Consider the following 19,659-nt stretch of genomic DNA (forward strand, 5'->3'; position numbering starts at 1 on the left):
AGAAGTGCGACGATCCAGGGATATTCACTATACCATGCTCTATTGGGGGTAAGAGTTTCAAACATTCCATGTTAGATTTAGGTGCGTCAATTAATGTCATGCCCTACACTCTTTATGAGACCCTAGGATTATCTTCTTTGACCAAGACCGATGTTGTGATCCAATTAGCGGATCGGTCTAACATCTACCCCAAGGGAATGGTGGAGGATGTTTTGGTAGAAGTTGATCACCTCACTTTCCCGGCTGACTTCTATGTTCTCGACATGGAAGCGGACCCTAGGGCAACACCTATCTTGCTAGGGCGACCCTTCATGAAAATTTGAAAGACGAAAATTGATGTGTCAAATGGTAACCTTACCATGGAATTTGGAGGGAAACAGTTGATGTATAACATCTACGATGCAATGAAACATCCCAACGACTCACATTCATGCTACTTCTTAAACACAATTGAACCAATTGTCAATCAAGTGTATAATTTGTGTCAAAGGTAACCTCTTAAGGTGACCCTAACTAACGATGTAGAGCAAGAAGGGTTGCGTGTTGTGTTGTCAAATGATGTGCAGGATTATGTCAACACGCTAGAGGAAGAAGTCACCCTTGAAGATGACCAAGAGGAAGCCGCAATGGAGATAAAGGAAGTCAGAATCAGTGATTTTGGCAGTCTGCCGGACAAACCGCAGTCTGCCGCGGCAGTCTGCCATCCTCACGGCAGTCTGCCAAATCCCCTGCCCCGCAACCAAATGTTATGCTTAAAGATAAGTCCTAAACTTTCCAAATTCATTCCTCTTGATGCCTCGCTTGAAAGACCACTTCCCCATACAATCAAGCCCCCCAAAAACAATCTAAAAGCCCTTCCAACTCACCTCAAATATATTTTTCTACGAAAGGATGACACACTTCCCCTCATAATTTCCAACAAACTAAAAATTAACCAAGAAGAAATGTTGGTGAGTATGCTTAAGGAGCACAAAGAGGCCTTTGGTTGGAGCATAGCGGATATAAAAGGGGTAAGCCCAAGTACTTGCATGCACAAAATTCATTTGGAAAAGGATGCAAAACCCGTCCGACAACCACAACAAAGGCTTAACCCACCTATGATGAAAGTTGTAGGGGAAGAAATCATTAAACTTTTGCAAATGGGCATAATATTTCCAATAAGTGACTCCAAATGGGTAAGCCCTACCCAAGTGGTGCCCAAGAAGGGTGGAGTTACGGTGGTAAAAAACGCATAAGGGTCATTGATCCCTACCCGCCTACAAACGGGATGGAGAGTGTGCATTGACTACCGTCGCCTCAATGCGGTCACCCTCAAGGATCACTTCCCCTTGCCCTTTCTAGATCAAGTGCTAGAAAGGTTGGGGGAAGAGAATTTTATAGTTTTTTAGATGGTTATTCCAGGTTGTTTCAAATCCCCATTTTACCGGAAGATCAAACTAAAACAACATTCACATGGCCCTTTGGGACGTTTGCCTATCGGAGAAAGTCTTTCGGCTTATGTAATGCTCCGGGGAAGTTCCAAAGATGCATGATGAGTATATTTTCCGACCTAGTTAAAAGGACCTTAGAGATCTTCATGGATGACTTCACCGTCCATGGGAACTCTTTTGACTCATGCTTGGACCACCTCACCACGGTCCTAACAAGATTCATTGACTCTCATTTGGTCTTGAACTCCGAAAAATGCCATCTAATAGTACAGAGTGACCTAATGTTAGGACACGTGGTTTCGAAAAGAGGGATTGTGGTGGATAGGGCAAAGGTGAAAGTGATTCAAACCTTACCCTATCCCACTAATACTCGAGATGTGAGGTCGTTCCTTGGCCATGCAGGTTTTTATCGTCATTTCATTAAAGATTTTTTGAAGATTGCTAACCCCATGTGTAGGTTGCTTCATAAGGATGCGGAATTTATATTTGATGAAGAGTGCAAGATAGCATTTGACACTTTGAAGGAAAAGCTAGGCACCGCCCCCATTATTCAAGCTCCAAATTGGGAACTCCTCTTTGAGATAATGACGGATGCTAGTGACTATGCAATTGGGGCCGTTCTAGGCCAAAAAGAAGGAAAATCTTCTCACGTTATTCAATATGCCTCTTCATTGTTTAATGATGCCCGAAAGAATTACTCAACCACCGAAAAAGAGTTTTTGGCGGTGGTTTATGCTCTAGAAAAATTTCGATCTTATCTTTTGGGTGTCAAGGTCATCTACACCAATCACAAGGCAATAAGACAACTTGTGGAGATGAAAAACACAAAACCGAGGTTAATGAGATGGGTTCTCCTTCTTAGTGAATTTGACATATAAATGGGAGAGAAACAAGGGGTGGCAAATGTAGTGGCCGATCATCTTAGTAGGTTGCACCTTGGTGAAGACCAAATGAGGAGAATGGGTGTAGTGGATGGGAGCTTACCACATGAATCACTTTATGCATTGAAGACAATAGAACATTGGTATGCTAATTTGGTCAATTACTTGGTGACTAAGAAGTTCCCAACTTCTTTGTCATCGAGTCAATGCAACAAGATCAAAGCCGATGCTAGGTTCTACATTTGGGATGACCCCTATTTGTGGAAGATCTGCCAAGATCAAGTCATTCCCCGTTGTGTGCCGGATGTTGAAATACCATCCATTTTTAAGCATTGTCACGAGTATGCGTGTGGAGGTCACTTTGGACCCCAAAGAACGGCAAGGAAGATACTAGAGTGTGGGTTTTATTGGCCCAAAATATTCATGGATGCCCACGTCTTCACCAAAACTTGTGATAGATGCCAAAAGTTTGGCAACATCTCAAGAAGGAATGAAATGCCTCAACAACCCATGCTCTACTTGGAAATTTTTGATGTGTGGGGATTAGATTTCATGGGGCCATTTCTCAACTCCAATGGGTATCTTTACATCCTTCTAGCGGTGGAGTATGTATCCAAGTGGGTGGAAGTTATTCCCACAAAAAGTGATTATGCTAAGACGGTGAGTGCTTTTGTGCAAAGCAACATAGTCTCAAGGTTTGGATTTCCCAAGGCCATCATAAGTGACAGGGGAACGCATTTTTGCAACAAAGTGATTGGGGCATTGCTTCAAAAGTATGGAGTCATCCATGGTTTCCACGGCCTATCACCCACAAACAAACTGTAATACTACGGATTTTCTTAAGTGACTACTCGACCGAGTAGAGCCTACTCGGCCGAGTAGTGTTGTTGGTATAGATTGTTTCGGTTCTGCCGAGGAATACTCGGCCGAGTATAGTCGATACTCGACCGAGTAGAGGATACTCGGCCGAGTATACACTTACTCGACCAAGTATCCGGTCTGGCGAAGTATTATTTCGACGGTTTGATTAGGGAATGTTTAGGGTATTTTATATCCCGCGTCAGTTTCTAAAAGAGCATTTTCAAACTTCATCATTTCTACGATCACCCTAATATCTCCCTAAGCACTTCCTAATCATTCCATAGCATTGTTGTGTGTGTAATCGTCGGAGTTCTTGCGTATAATCCCTCATTCTACTGTTTGTAAGTTCTATCTTTATGTTATTTGTATTCTTTGGGGTTACTGTATACCTATATGGAGTTGGGAATATGGGGGATTGTGCATTGTGTAATTATGTTATATGATTATTGTATAGGAGAAGACTTAGTAGAGGAGCCTTTCTGTTTGTCCGTGTTGCGTGCTACTGTTGATTGCTAAGGTAGGGTTTTCCTACTCAGTTTACTGCTCTTTGTAAGACATGCTTGTTGTGATTATTGTTATCTGTTGATCATCGGAGTATGGAGATTGTTGTGACGATGTTGGTGTGAGGGTATTGAGACGGCTGTGATGTCGTGTGATTGTGATTGTGGTGGAGTCACTTGCGGGAGTGGCTTCACACCCTAGTTCGCCCTCCGTGGAACCCGCCACGGGAGGGGATGTGCACATTAAGGGACAGGGATGGTTGTCGCTCATTGAGGAGTTGGACTAGGTGGGATCGGCTGCGGTCACCCACTGGCGGCGAGGATTACCTGTTGCGATGGGTAATATGGCAGGGCCACACACTTTGGTGTGTAGTCGGTTACAGTGTGATAATAGAGATTGGAATTGGAAGATGATCAGTTGATTACTTGTTGGTCTATTTTATAATGTTTGAGTAATACTGACCCCGTTGTTGTTTGTGGAATCTGCGGTGAACCATTCGGGGATGGTGAGCAGGCTTGACAGGTATTGCTAGTGTGAGCTTGGGGACAGTCATGGGAGTATTGTCATCACCAGTCATAGCATCACCGTCTGAGTCTTAGCAGATTTCTTTTATTGTCAGACATTGGAGTTGTATTTTGGTTAAATCAGTATTTGGATTTGAGATGTTGTAAACTTTATATCTTGCAGTACTTTAATAAATGTGCTCAGTTCAGACGCTTTTGATATGTACTAACCTCGGGCAACCGAGATGGTAACACACTTTCATGGTAGGGTGGTCCTGGTAAGGCACCTTGGTATGAGGGGGTGTTACAAAGTGGTATCAGAGCCGAAGATTCCGGCACCTAAACAAATGAATTTAATGAACCTAGGGAGTCTAAATAAAATGAACCCGGGGAGAGTTGTTTGGAGCTACCGCAAAGACTCGGGAGACGTCCCGGAGTCGCAAATTGGCCCTCACTAACTCGAACCGGTAACATGGGGAAGTGTGATGAGAGTTAGGTTTTGTATGTACATGTATGTGAAGATGCATGTTGGTAATAGTTGAAATTTGTAAGTGTGGTGATGGGAGAAATGGTGGATGTGATGGGTTTGTGAATGTCTGTCATGTTGGATTTAGTATATGCATGAATTGTATGCTGATACGATTATAACGTGGCATTAAAGTTCTTGATATTTGAATTGTATGCTGTATGATTATAACGTGGCATTAAAGTTCTTGATACGATGTGTTTGCTGCGGGAATAGTGAGCATGATAGAAAACCTTATACTCGTATAATTGTCTATAGTGAGACTCGGCGAGCGGGCGGTACTCGACCGAGTATGGGGTACTCGGCCGAGTAACCAAGCACTCGACCGAGTGTTGTTTGATTGTAAGTAGCAATCGCTACTGTATGTGACAACTCGACCGAGTAAATAAGTATACTCGGCCGAGTGTTGTTTTACTCGACCGAGTGTTGTTTCTGGATTTTTGATGTTTGCTTCTGGAGTCGATACTCGACCGAGTATCTGGGGGGATACTCGACCGAGTAGTCTTTACTCGGCCGAGTATGGTAGTATACTCGGCCGAGTGTTCCTTTGGCGGAAGGTTGTTATGTTTTGAGTCGTAGGCTTTTGTGCTTACGTTTCCTTGTTTCTTATCAGCTCAAAATGCCGCCCAAAAGAACTCCCGCGCAGATCCAAGCTTCTGAGATGACTCTTGATGAGGTTGCTCGCATGATTGAGCAACAAGAGGCTCTCCTTGAAGCTCTCAAGAATGTGGGAAAGGGGAACAAGAAGTCGATGGATGCTACTCAGCTCAGCATCATCATTGCTCGCTTCAACCCTCCCACATATGATGGGGTAGGTGAACCAAAGCTACTCGAAAAGTGGCACCGTGAGATTGAAGCTCTCATGGAAATGGTTAAGTGTCCCGAAGACATGATCGTTGAGCAGGTAGTATACTACCTGAGAGGTGAAGCTGCAGTTTGGTGGCAAAACGTCAAGGAAGATGCTAGAGCTTTTTACCAGGCGGAAGGAGCTATTCCGTGGTCTGGGTTGAAGAGTGCTATGAGAGAGCAGTTTGTGCCGGAGCATATCCGACACAAGATGAGATCCGACTTTGATTCCTTCACCATGACTGAGGAGATGACAGTCACTGATTACTATCATCGGTTCTTGGAGCTATCTCGTTATGTGGAGGACATGCAGCTAGGACAGAGAGGTTTGGCTCTCCGTTTTGAGAGGGGTTTATCTGCTAATATCGTGAGTCGTATGCCAGCTGGGGTTGCTACTGACCTCAAGGAAGTGTACCTGAGAGCGGGTCAAGTTGAGAGAATGGTAGATCTATCAAGAGAGATCGATGAGAGGACTGCTACTGAAAAGAGGAAGGCTGATGGTGGAAACAACAGTCAGTCGGCCAACAATAAAGGGAACTTCAGCCATGCTAAGGCTTTTTCTAGGGGAGCTGGTTTTTCGGGAGGATCTCGTGGCTTGGGAAAGAATGGAGGTCGGAGTGTGAGTGACAACTCTAACCTTACATGCTTCAACTGTGGTGGGATAGGCCACAAAAGACGGGAATGCACGAGCTACAAGTCCGGCACTGGTTCGGGAGCTCGGTCGGGGAATTTTTCTCGGGCCGACTCGAGTTTTGCTAGTAACCGACCGGGAGGTTCATGGGGCAACAGAGGTGGACAGGGCAACCAGGGCGGTTACAACCGCGGTGGTGGTGGATCTTATCAGCGCTAGAACAACAACACCACTCAGGATTCGGCAGCCAAGCCAAGTACCTCCAACGCTTTAGTTCAGGGTGGAGGACAGAAAAACAGTGGAAAGCTTTTCATGATGGACAAGCAGGAAGCACAGGATGATGCTCATGTAGTTACCGGTACCTTTCTTGTTCATAATGTACCGTCCTTTGTTTTGTTTGATTAGGGGCTACACATTCTTTTGTGTCTAAGAGTCATCTTTGTGTCTATGGGTTTGGGGAAGTTTGAAGTTGTAAAAGATGATGTATTCATACCTTCGGGGAGTCTGTGTCGTGTCTCAAGTCAGTATAAGGGGGTATCCATGGTAGTTGGAGGTGTAGATTTACCAAGAGACCTGTTAGAGTTTCCTATGGATGGGTTCGAGGTGATTGTCGGGATGGATTGGCTGGGTAGGTATGATGCCAGGATAGATTGTCGGCAAAAGAGAGTGTCCTTAAAGGGTCCCAAGGGTGTTATGGTGTCATATAGAGGGTTTGTGGTAAAGCCTAAGTGTAGGTTCATAGCTGTGATGACTTTAAAGTCATGTTTGAGGAAGATGTGTCCTTTGATTCTCTATCATGTGAGAGACCACCGAGTAGAGTCACCGACAGCTTCTGAGATATCTGTGGTGAGAGAGTTCGAAGATGTTTTTCCTGAAGAAATACCGAGTTTGCCTCCCAAGAGGGATGTTGATTTCAGCGTGGAGCTTAAGCCGGGAACGGGTCCTATATCTAAAGCACCTTATCGTATGGCACCTAAAGAGTTGGCAGAGTTGGAAAAGCAAATACATGAGTTGCTAGGCAAGGGTTACATCAGGCCTAGTGTGTCACCGTGGGGAGCTCCAGTTCTTTTTGTCAAGAAGAAAGATGGGAGTATGAGACTGTACATTGATTACAGAGAGCTCAATCGTGCTACAGTGAAGAACAAGTATCCGTTGCCTAGGATTGATGACTTGTTTGATCAGCTAAGTGGAGTATGGGTGTTCTCCAAGATTGATCTGAGGTCGGGTTATCACCAGTTAAGGATAGCAGATGAGGATATTACTAAGACAGCGTTCCGGTCTCGATATGGTCACTACGAGTATGTAGTGATGCCGTTTGGGTTGACCAATGCACCAGCAGCTTTCATGGATTTGATGAACTGGATCTTTACACCGTTCTTGGATAGGTTTGTGGTTGTTTTTATCGACGATATCTTAGTCTATTCTAAGACTAAGGAAGAGCATGAGGAGCACTTGAGGGTAGTCTTGCAGACCTTGAGAGAAAATCAGCTTTATGCCAAGCTATCTAAGTGCGAGTTCTGGTTAGAAGAAGTGGCTTTCCTAGGCCATGTGATATCTAAGAAGGGAGTATCTGTGGATCCTAGTAAGATTGAGGCCGTAACCAAGTGGGAATCGCCGAAGAATGTTGCTAAGATTCGGAGTTTCTTAGGCCTTGCCGGCTACTACAGGAGATTTGTGAAAGATTTATCTACCATATCGCGGCCTATGACATCTTTGATGAGGAAGGAAGTCAGGTTTGTTTGGGATGAGAGTTGTGAGACGGCGTTTCAGACCTTAAAGAAACACTTGACCACAGCTTCTATCCTAGCCTTGCCAGAGGGTTGTGAGAACTTTGAGGTATATACCGATGCTTCAAAGAATAGTCTTGGTTGTGTTTTGATGCAGGAAGGGAAAGTCATAGCTTATGCTTCGAGGTAGCTGAAGCAATATGAGGAGAACTACCCTACTCATGATCTGGAGCTGAGTGCAGTTGTATTCGCTCTTAAGATTTGGAGGCACTATCTTTATGGAGCAACTTTTAAGGTGTTCTCTGATCATAAGAGTCTAAAGTATATCTACAACCAGAAATAGCTTAACATGCGACAGAGACGGTAGATGGAGCTGATCGGGGATTACGATATGGAGATCATCTATCACGAGGGTAAGGCTAACGTTGTTGCAGATGCTTTAAGTAGGAAGAGTGTTCATTCACTATGTACCGCCATGTCCTTGCTAAAGTTGAGGGATGAGATATCTAGGTTGGGGATCTTTATGATTCGAGAGGGCGATACCATCGGGGACTTGACAATCGAGCCAGAGTTGTATGAGAACATCAAGAGTAAGCAAGAGCTTGATCCTAAGATTCAGGAGTGGAAGTCAAGGGTAGAGAGTGGAACAGTTTCCAGGTTTTCTATCCATACAGATGGGAGTGTTCATTTTGATGGGAGATGGTGTGTTCCTGAGGACGCAGAGTTGCGGAGAGTGATCTTGACGGAGGCTCAGTGTACTCCTTATTCAGTTCACCCGGGTGGTGATAAGCTTTACAAGGATCTTAAGAAGACCTTCTGGTGTCCAAACATGAAGAGAGATGTAGCTGAGTTTGTGGCTAGATGTTTGACTTGTCAAAGGGTCAAGGGTGAGCAAAGGAGACCACAAGGTAAGATACAGTCTTCGGAAGTACCTGAGTGGAAGGGGGGGTCGATCTCTATGGATTTCATTGTGGGGTTGCCTAGGTCACAGCAGGGTAACAACATGATTTGGGTTATTGTTGATCGGTTAACCAATTCAGCCCATTTCGTTCCCATGAAAGATACTTGGTCTAAGATGCAGCTAGCATTGGGTTACAAGAGGCATGTGGTTCGGTTACATGGTATACCTAAAGATATCGTTTCTGATCGTGATGCGAGGTTCATATCCAAGTTTTCGCAAGAACTGCAAGAGTTGATGGGTACTACTTTGAAGATGAGTACAGCCTTTCATCCGGCAACCGATGGTCAAACAGAACGGACCATCAAGACCTTAGAGGACATGTTGAGGGCATGTGTTATGGAGTTTGGGGGCAGTTGGGAAGATAGGCTTAATCTGATCGAGTTTTCATACAATAACAGTTATCATACAAGCATAGGGATGGCACCTTTTGAAGCTTTGTATGGCCGGAAATGCCGAAGTCCAGTTTGTTGGGATGATAGTTCTGAGACAGTGGTTTTGGGGCCACAGCTGGTACAAGATATGGTTGAGCAAGTCCAGTTAATTCGGCAAAAGATGAGAGCAGCTCAAGATCGTCAGAAGAGCTATGCCGACTTACACCGCAGGGACATTGAGTTTGCGGTAGGTGACAAGGTCCTTTTGAGAGTGTCACCTATGCGAGGTGTTATGAGATTTGGGAAAAAGGGTAAGCTAAGCCAAAATTTTATAGGCCCTTATGAGATTTTAGACCGTGTTGGCGAGGTAGCTTACAGGTTAGCGTTACCACCAGCTTTGGATAGGATACATAATGTTTTTCATGTATCTCAACTTCGGAAGTATGTGAGCGATCCATCGCATATCCTTGAGATGGAGAACATCGAGCTTGATGAATCCTTGTCCTACGCCGAGATTCCTAAGGAGATTCTTGATCGCAAGGTTCGTAAGACACGGAATGGTGAGACGGTCTTACTCAAAGTTCTTTGGTCTAATCATAATGTGGAGGAAGCCACATGGGAACCCGTGGAAGCTATGCGAGAACGTTTTCCTAACCTTTTTGACCAGGTATGTTTGGTTACGGGGACGTAACCGTTGTCTTTTTAGGGGGGTAGGAGATGGTCGCGGTTGTGTTTTGTCTTATTTTGCTGTTTTGTTTTGAGTCGGGTTAGTGAATTTTTGTGGTGACTTGTGTAGTTCTTTGGTGTTGATATATGTGGTTAGTATAGTCTTGTTGCGTTGTGTTGTGCCTGGTTTAGAATGCGGTGTGAACTTCGGGACGAAGTTCTTTTTAAGGGGGGAAGACTGTAATACAACGGATTTTCTTAAGTGACTACTCGACCGAGTAGAGCCTACTCGGCCGAGTAGTGTTATTGGTATAAATTGTTTCGGTTCTGCCGAGGAATACTCGGCCGAGTATAGTGGATACTCGACCGAGTAGAGGATACTCGGCCGAGTATACACTTACTCGACCAAGTATTCGGTCTGGCGAAGTATTATTTTGACGGTTTGATTAGGGAATGTTTAGGGTATTTTATATCCCGCGTCAGTTTCTAAAAGAGCATTTTCAAACTTCATCATTTCTATGATCACCCTAATATCTCCCTAAGCACTTCATAATCATTCCATAGCATTGTTGTGTGTGTAATCGTCGGAGTTCTTGCGTATAATCCCTCATTCTACTGTTGGTAAGTTCTATCTTTATGTTATTTGTATTCTTTGGGGTTACTGTATACCTATATGGAGTTGGGAATATGGGGGATTGTGCATTGTGTAATTGTGTTATATGATTATTGTATAGGAGAAGACTTCGTAGAGGAGCCTTTCTGATTGTCCGTGTTGCGTGCTACTGTTGATTGCTAAGGTAGGGTTTCCCTACTCAGTTTACTACTCTTTGTAAGACATGCTTGTTGTGATTATTGTTATCTGTTGATCATCGGAGTATGGAGATTGTTGTGACGATGTTGGTGTGAGGGTATTGAGACGGCTGTGATGTCGTGTGATTGTGATTGTGGTGGAGTCACTTGCGGGAGTGGCTTCACACCCTAGTTCGCCCTCCGTGGAACCCGCCACGGGAGGGGATGTGCACATTAAGGGACAGGGATGGTTGTCGCTCATTGAGGAGTTGGACTAGGTGGTATCGGCTGCGGTCACCCACTGGCGGCGAGGATTACCTGTTGCGATGGGTAATCTGGCAGGGCCACACACTTTGGTGTGTAGTCGGTTACAGTGTGATAATAGAGATTGGAATTGGTAGATGATCAGTTGATTACTTGTTGGTCTGTTTTATAATGTTTGAGTAACACTGACCCCGTTGTTGTTTGTGGAATCTGCGGTGAACCATTCGGGGATGGTGAGCAGGCTTGACAGGTATTGCTAGTGTGAGCTTGGGGAAAGTCATGGGAGTATTGTCATCACCAGTCATAGCATCACCGTCTGAGTCTTAGCAGATTTCTTTTATTGTCAGACATTGGAGTTGCATTTTGGTTAAATCAGTATTTGGATTTGAGATGTTGTAAACTTTATATCTTGCAGTACTTTAATAAATGTGCTCAGTTCAGACGCTTTTGATATGTACTATCCTCGGGCAACCGAGATGGTAACACACTTTCATGGTAGGGTGGTCCTGGTAAGGCACCTTGGTATGAGGGGGTGTTACACAAACGGTCAAGCGGAAGTGTCCAATCGAGAAATTAAGCGAATATTGGAGCGAACGGTCAATTCCGACCGAAAAGATTGGAGCAAAAGGCCTAATGATGCTCTATGGGCTTATAGGACGGTTTATAAGACCCCCATTGATATGTCCCCATATAGGCTCATTTATAGGAAGGGTTGTCACCTCCCCGTAGAAGTTGAACACATGGCCTATTGGGCGATAAAAGCCTTTAATCAAAATATTGATGAAGCGGGATTGCACCGGAAGCTTCAAATTCAAGAATTAGAAGAGCTTAGGCAAAACGCCTTTGACAATGCAAGTATTTACAAAGAAAAAGCACAAAGATGGCATGGCAAGATGGAGACTCGAAGTGTGTTTGAAGAAGGACAAGTGGTGTTGGTCTTCCAAAGCCGTTTTAAGAATTTTCCGGGCAAGTTAAGGTCAAGATGGTATAGACCTTACAAAGTTAGGAAAAATTTTCCACATGGGACGGTGGAGTGGGAGACCCAACATCGGGAAATGTGCTCAAAGTCAATCGACAGAGGTTGAAGCACTACTTCAAGGGAATTGAGTTGCATGGTGAAGAGGATCTTCTTGTGGAAGATCCGATTTACCAAGATTAGCCCTCTTCTCCAATGACTAAGTCGAGCCATCGACTTTAAACAAGGCACCCTTGTACATACTCTATCCCTTAGTGTAGATTTATTGCATTCTAGACTAGCTTTAAATACTCGTTATTTATTGCAATTTGGAAAGAATAAATTGCTTTGCATCAAATTTCATGAAGTTACTAATCGTTTTGTGGAGCTTGGAGTAGATTTTTGCACTATCGCGGGAAGCGTGACACGTGATGGAGTAACAGAAAAAGAGTAAAAATTCGAGTTGGGAACGTGATTAATGAAGAAGCAAGAAAGGTTAAAGAATGGGTGAAGATTCGTTAGCTAAAAATTGGTGCAATTCCAAAATTTAGCCAACGAAAAAAAATTGTGAAACAGGCATTTTGGCAGTCTGCCAATACCACGACAGTCTGCCATCCCCAAGGCAGTCTACCGTTTAATCTGGACATAATTTTTGTTTTAACTCGAAAATGGGAAAATCACTACCTTCCCTTCATAATCCCAGAAATTCGAGACTAAGGAACACAAACCAATTGCTGATTCCTGAAACAAAATGGTGTTTATAAGATACTAATGCTGATTTTTATAAAGATGAAATTTATTTACACACACTACTAAATAAATAGTAAGTGCATTACTCATTGTTTCCTAGAATGATTGTCATCCTCTTTGTTCCATCTCCGTTGAGTTTGAATGGGTAGACACGATCTAGTTTCCCAATAACATCTGTAAGTTAACACATGTGTTACTTCAAATGAATTTTTTTAGCAATTTAGGTGGAGATAAAGTAAAAGATGCATACCAACATAGAGTTTGTCAGGCATAGCTCCAATAGCAAACTCCCTGAATGTGTAAAAAGTATGCACAGAAAGTGGAATGTCTGGAATAGAAACTGGTATGACCCTTGTACTGTACTCGAATCAGATCTTGCATGGATGAAAGGTAGCTATGTCGTAGCCAAGTCTGTTGGATCAAGTATTAAATTTTATTATCTTTTATGTGTCACCTTCATTCAGCAATTCCAGGAAAAGTTTCACCAAATTCTTTTTAATTGATGCTTGTATAGTATCTCCCTGTCGACCACAATATTATTTTAGTTGAAATGATTCTTAAATTAAACTTAAAACGTGCATTAAAAAGTTGTAAAAATGAAGAAGAGCTCATCATACATTCTGGTCGGCCAGAATGAGTTCCACCCCTTGTACCACCGTTGGATTCTTATCCGACGTTCTCAGACACATATGAATGACCCGCACCTTGATTAACTCTGTCCTTGGCGTACTCTGAATGATGCAGGAGATTGGAAACCTTCATGGTTTGCCATGTTAATGATGTTTATTTGATTGTGAATATGGCTCACTAATCTGGTGGGTTGTGTTGCTTTTATATAAGCTACATATTCCCTAATTAATGGGTATAACTGCTGGTAACTCCTCTAAACCACTACTCCACTCCTCCACAATCTTTGCAACTGCTCTTTAACCATTATTCTGTAATGGTTTGTTAATGCTGAAGAATTGAAGGCTCATCGGAATGTGGAGTGAATGGATGTTGGTCGCATTTCTGAATTGGTATTGTAATCGTCAATTATTTTTTTCAAGGAAATTAACAATAATTATTATGATGAAAATTAGACCATACAAATAGACTTGTTGAAGCGGAAATTTCTTGGTAGCCTAACATTGTCACCTTCCTTAAGCGGAATGGCGGCTGGTAGAGAGTTGCCGGATATTTTTGCTCCAACTATATTCTCGGTGATGATTGGCGATCTGTCCAAATCTGAGAGAATATTTAAAATTGTAAATAATATTTTTACAAATTATTTTTATAGTTAAATAATATTTTAGTGAATATTTGAAATTTTAAATAATATTTTTACAAATTATTTATATTGTCAAAAAATATTTTTATTATTTATAAAATGTATATCTTTAAATTATTGTCAAATAATTTTCAATATTCTTTAAATTATGCTAAAAGATACGTTTAATTATCGTCAAATAATTTTTTGATTATTGATATTTTTAATAAAAATACTTATTTTTACAAAAAAAAATTATCGTCAAATAACTTTTTGATTATTGATATTTTTGATTATCATAATTATTTTATTTACAATTGCCTTTTTTTATGTTGTATATTCATGTATAATTATAAATTTAAATCATTAATTATTAACATTTTTTATTATGAAAACTGTAGTAAAACTTTGAATTTGTTATTATTGGGAAAATTTGAATTTTAATTATTGTCATTTTAATTACGCATTTGTTTTCTTTTTGTATATATTTGTAAATTCTATTTGTAATTTGTTGTTATTTATTGTAATGTAAGTTGCTCTAATTTATTATTTTTTAATGTATATCTTTTTTTGTACTTGTAATGTACGAAGTACTCCATTTAATTACATATTTCCGTCTCAATCATTAAATCAATACGCCCCGAACAAATTCGCAAAGAACATCATCACATGTGTTATTTTTAAATTAATTCCGTAGTTTTTTTTCCTGTGGGACCCGCATTTTAGGATTTAAAAAAAAAAGACATGCTGTGATGACGTTGACGCACAAAAATCCTTTAAATGTTCTTGTTTTTATTAAGATAAGATAAGATTGTCACTACAACGAAAACGTGGGATACCAACGGAAAAATTAAGGCCATACTTACGGCTTTTCCGTCGGTATTTTAATTTCCTGACGGAAATTCCGTCAGAAATCAGGGTCAGCTTATTTCGTCAGTAAAAAACCTCTCCTGACGGAATTTCCGTCGGTATTCAAAACACTAACGGATCACTGACGGGAAACCGTCCTTATTTCTAGTTTAAAAGTGACGGAATTTCCGTCAGCTTTTTGGTTTTATTGACAGATTTTCCGCCAGTTCCTGTGACACGTGGCAGTTCCATGTAGTTTTTAAAATCACATTAAAAAGATGGACAGACGGAATTTCCGTCAGTTTTTCTTTTTCACTGACGGATTTTCCGTCAGTTTTGAGACACGTGGCAGTATCAAGTTAATTCTGGGAAAATGAGGAAAGTAGGTTGTGACGGAATTTCCGTCAGGATTTTGGAAAAACAGGCCTGGAAACAGCAGCCTGCTGTCCAGCCACGATGCATTTTTTGCATCGTTTCAAATACTGCCATGATGCCTATTTGCATCGTTTCCAATATAACCAAAACCTGCAAAACACATACAATTGTCGATCGCCAAGTGGGAATCCATTTTCACGTTGACCGCTAATGCGGGAATCAATAGACAACAAAAGAGAATTGAACGCAAAAATGTTTTACATAAAAAGATAGTCAAATTCGTACATTGTCTTACTAATTAAACACGAAAGAGAATTGTCTTACCATGTTTTTCATACTCCCTACTAGACGACAATACTGACCAAAGTAAAGGTTCTAACCTATAGGCTCAATAAAACTACCACTACCTCCAAACCCATGATCACAACCCCCAAAGTCATCCCGCCTATGTGGAGGAAATTGTGAACACGTGTTTGGGGGTTGAGATGCTTGCATATCAGCCCAAGCCTTTTGCATTGCCGCCATTTGTTCAGCCTGTTCACGAACCTGTCTTTCAAGAGCAATTCGAGCGGCTCGCTCATCATTCATTTGGGTGGAAAGCTGTGAAATCATGCTAGGAGCATAAGAGAAAGACCGCCGGGCAGCTTTGTTATTAGGAAGATCATACCATATTTCGGCCCCTTTATCTCCGGTCCAAAACATCCGGTTCTTCTCGTCAAAGCCTCCTACAGCCTTGTAGTACGCCCGAATCTCGTCGGGAGACTGTTCAGGTGGCAATGGTTGGCTCATCTCCGCATGGAAATCACGCTGAAAAAAAAGAAAATCGTCAGAAATGATATATATATAAATATATATATATATATATATATATATATATATATATATATAAGAAAGATATTATCGTTCTTTGTAATAAAAATAAATATTAAATTTAATACAAAAACTTACGTCAATCTCAGCCGCTCGAGGGTTAACCCACTCGCCCTTCTTATTTTTCTTCGTCTTCGTGAACAACTTGTGGGGGGTGGCCTCTTGACCCATAAATTAGTATGGAAACAAGTAAAATCAAGTATATATTTGTCAATCATATATATTAACCACTTTTTAAAAGCAATATAAACAATACTTACCAATTCCTTGAAAGCATCGGAGCAACTCTTCCGACCAAGAGTGTGGGTGCCAATGCTTTCCCATCTTTACCACCTGACTTCCTATTTGCCGTGTTGATTTTCGAATGTTTGGCAAAAGTAGGATCATTTGGTCTATTCCTAAGGTTATCCCACCAAGTAACAGACACCCACTTTGGCTTTTTCTTATTATATTTTAATCCATTAATAAGAGTGGTAATCCGACTCGTTACTCTCGACTGCCACTCAGGCACAGGATCATAGCCAGGATCGATGGATCTTATATGAGTCTGTTTCAAAAACAATTATGAAATTAGTTATATAAAACTTATGAAAATTCTTATAAACTTAAGAAAATTATTATAAACATAAGAAAATTATTATTGAAAAACATAATTACCGCAAAGTAATTCCACATCTTCTGACGTTGTGCGTTACTCGATTCACCCCACCTAGTGAAGTACTCATCTCCTGTGTTACGGGTGAACGACCAAGTAACATATTTCTTGATTGGTTTGTCATCACACCTGAAAAACACATAAATATTTGAAATTAAAACTGTAAATGTTAAGTTTTAAAAATAAAAAAATTAACATAAACTTACCAAAAATGATCTGGTCGAGCACAGGCCGATGAGAGAGTCACCTGCATGTTCTCCTGTCTTGTTGTTGGAGGCTCAGGATCTTCCTCATCCTCAACCTCCTCGTCCTCCCGATCATGTTGAGATGCATTACTATTGCTTCCAAATAACGGCGAAAAATGTTCGGCATAATCACTGCATGAAAACAATTCAAATTGTTAGTTCAAAGAAAAAATCGTTAGTTCAAATCAACCATTTCTGCAGGGTATATATAAACAATTGAAACAAACACTAACTATGGAAAACATGGTATATGTCGTTTTAACTTGACTCACACAAATTAAGATTTGCAACTATACTACTTTTTACCATTATTGTTTTATTTGGTGTTCATGTGTCCAATGGAAAACTGTGAACTAATTACCACTTGCCTCTTCTTTAATGCATTTTATTGGTTGAATTGAGAGGTTTCTTATAACCAAACCTTGGAAATTGAAACACACTATTGATGTTAAGCTAAAACGACATGTATAAAACAAAAAACCAAATAGGCTAGAACGACAAGTAATAAAAAACGGAGGGCAAATTTTATTGAATGTTTAAACTTTAAACTTTTTTACAAATGTATTAATAATTCTACAATTACAACTAGTCCTCCTCACTATCACTGTCACTACAAATCAAAACAGGTTCATCCTCTGAAAAAAGCACTCCTACTTCTTCCTCTGATTCCTCATTTTCGTATCTAATAAGTTCTTCAACTTCATCTTCATCCCCTTCTTCTCCGACGTCTCTGTCATATTCCCCTTGACCTCTTTCCACTGCCACTTCGTATACATCTTCATCCTCTATATCTTCCAACAAAATCGGTGAAATTGAGTGATCATTCACAACCACATCTTCTTGAAAGACACTTTCTTCAATAGGAGCATCAACTTGTGATCTTGCCTTGGTTTTAAAAACCGCGGACCACTGAATACCGTGATTACCTTTCTTAATGGTTGGATAAGGAGCATAACAAACTTGATCGACTTGAAAAGCTGCCACAAATGGGTTATGTCCACGAAGTTTCTTTTTCTCGTTTACATCTACAAGTCCATAAACCTTATGGATACTAAGTCCTTGTGGGGAATTATCAAGCCAATCACATTTAAACAATATAACCCTATAAACCCTTTGCTCGGCATAATAAGAAAGCTCAATTACTTCATTTAGGGTTCCATAGTAGTCCAACCCTTCAGTTGAATTCACAGAAACCCCATTGCTTAACGTAGACTTCGAAACATCAACTCCCTCCTTAAAAGCTCGAAACTTATAGCCGTTGATGGAATACCGTCTCGAAGAGTTCACCATGTTACTAGGACCCAATGCTAAAGCTATTATTAGATGATCCTTCAATCTATGAATCTATGAATAAAAAAATGTTAATTAAGTTGTTATATTTTTTTCAATATCTAATAAGAAATCTAAATGTGTAGTTTAATTTCAAAGAAAATGTATCATCACTTACTTGATTTCGGAACCATTTCGGAAAACTTTTGTCATGTGATGCCCAAACATCATCAAAGGATGTGACATCAGGAAAATTGATTTTGATATGTGTCTCAAATTCCCTATAAGTAGGGAAAGCATGTTTTAGTTATGTATTATCTATAAGTTCGATCTAATTTGATAATTAAAAAACAATTGAGTAATGATGAAGTATTAACTTACTTTTAATAAGTCTCTAAAAAATCTCCACACTTCCTTAACACATAAAAATGAGTTTCTTCATACTCTTTCTCAGTTAAGTACCTTTGTATACATTTCTCGGTTGTAGTTCCCATGTCATCATTGAATAACTTAGGTAACTTAGATTTCAACTGGTCATCGGAATCTACACCAACATCTAAGTATTTTGCTTTTGTGTCAATGTGATCTTCGAAATAAAAAGAACAGAAATTTGAAATTTTCTCTAACAAAAAAGCGTTGCATATTGAACCCTCCACCCGAGCTTTGTTGCCAATCTTTTTTTTTTTAAATGATTAAGAAATCTCTCAAATGGATACATCCATCGATATTGAACAGGTCCTCCAACTTTCGCTTCATAAGGTAGGTGAAGAGGCAAATGCTCCATGGAACTGAAAAAAGACGGGGGGAAATATCTTCTCTAACTTGCATATTATCTCCGTAATGTTTGACTCCAGACGTTCCATAAAATCAACTCTAATCGTAGAAGTACACAGGTCTCTAAAAAATTGGCTTATCTCAGTTATTGCATTCCAAGGACCTGTCGGGAGCAACTCTTTCAAGGCAACAGGGAGTAGTTGTTCCATAAAGACATGACAATCATGACTTTTCATGGAATGTAACATCATCTTTTTATGGTCAACACACCGACTCAAATCTGAAGCATAACCATCCGGGAATTTTAAATTAGCAACCCAGTCACATAGAGCCTTTTTCTCCGCGGTTGATAAAACAAACCTAGATGATTTGGGCCGTTTATAGCAAAGTTCATTAAAGTCTTCTTTACACTTAGGGCCAAATTTAGTTTTACATGGTACATCCATCATGGTGTTGATAAGTTGTTCAAAAAAAATTTTCTCAATGTGCATAATGTCCAAGTTGTGTCGAATCAGCAACGTTTTCCAATAGGGAAGTTCCCAGAATATGCTTTGTTTCCACCAACCTTCATTCTGATCTTTCAATCTTTTCAATTCTTGATCAGAATCATCAACTATTTTAGGCAAGTCTTTTACGGATTCTCACACTTCATCACCCGTTAGTTTCGATGCGGCTATGCAATTCTCAGTTTTTCTGTTTTTAAGAAAATGC

This window comes from Silene latifolia, chromosome Y, assembly GCF_048544455.1.
Source record: "Silene latifolia isolate original U9 population chromosome Y, ASM4854445v1, whole genome shotgun sequence".
NCBI classification, from domain to species: Eukaryota; Viridiplantae; Streptophyta; class Magnoliopsida; order Caryophyllales; family Caryophyllaceae; genus Silene; species Silene latifolia.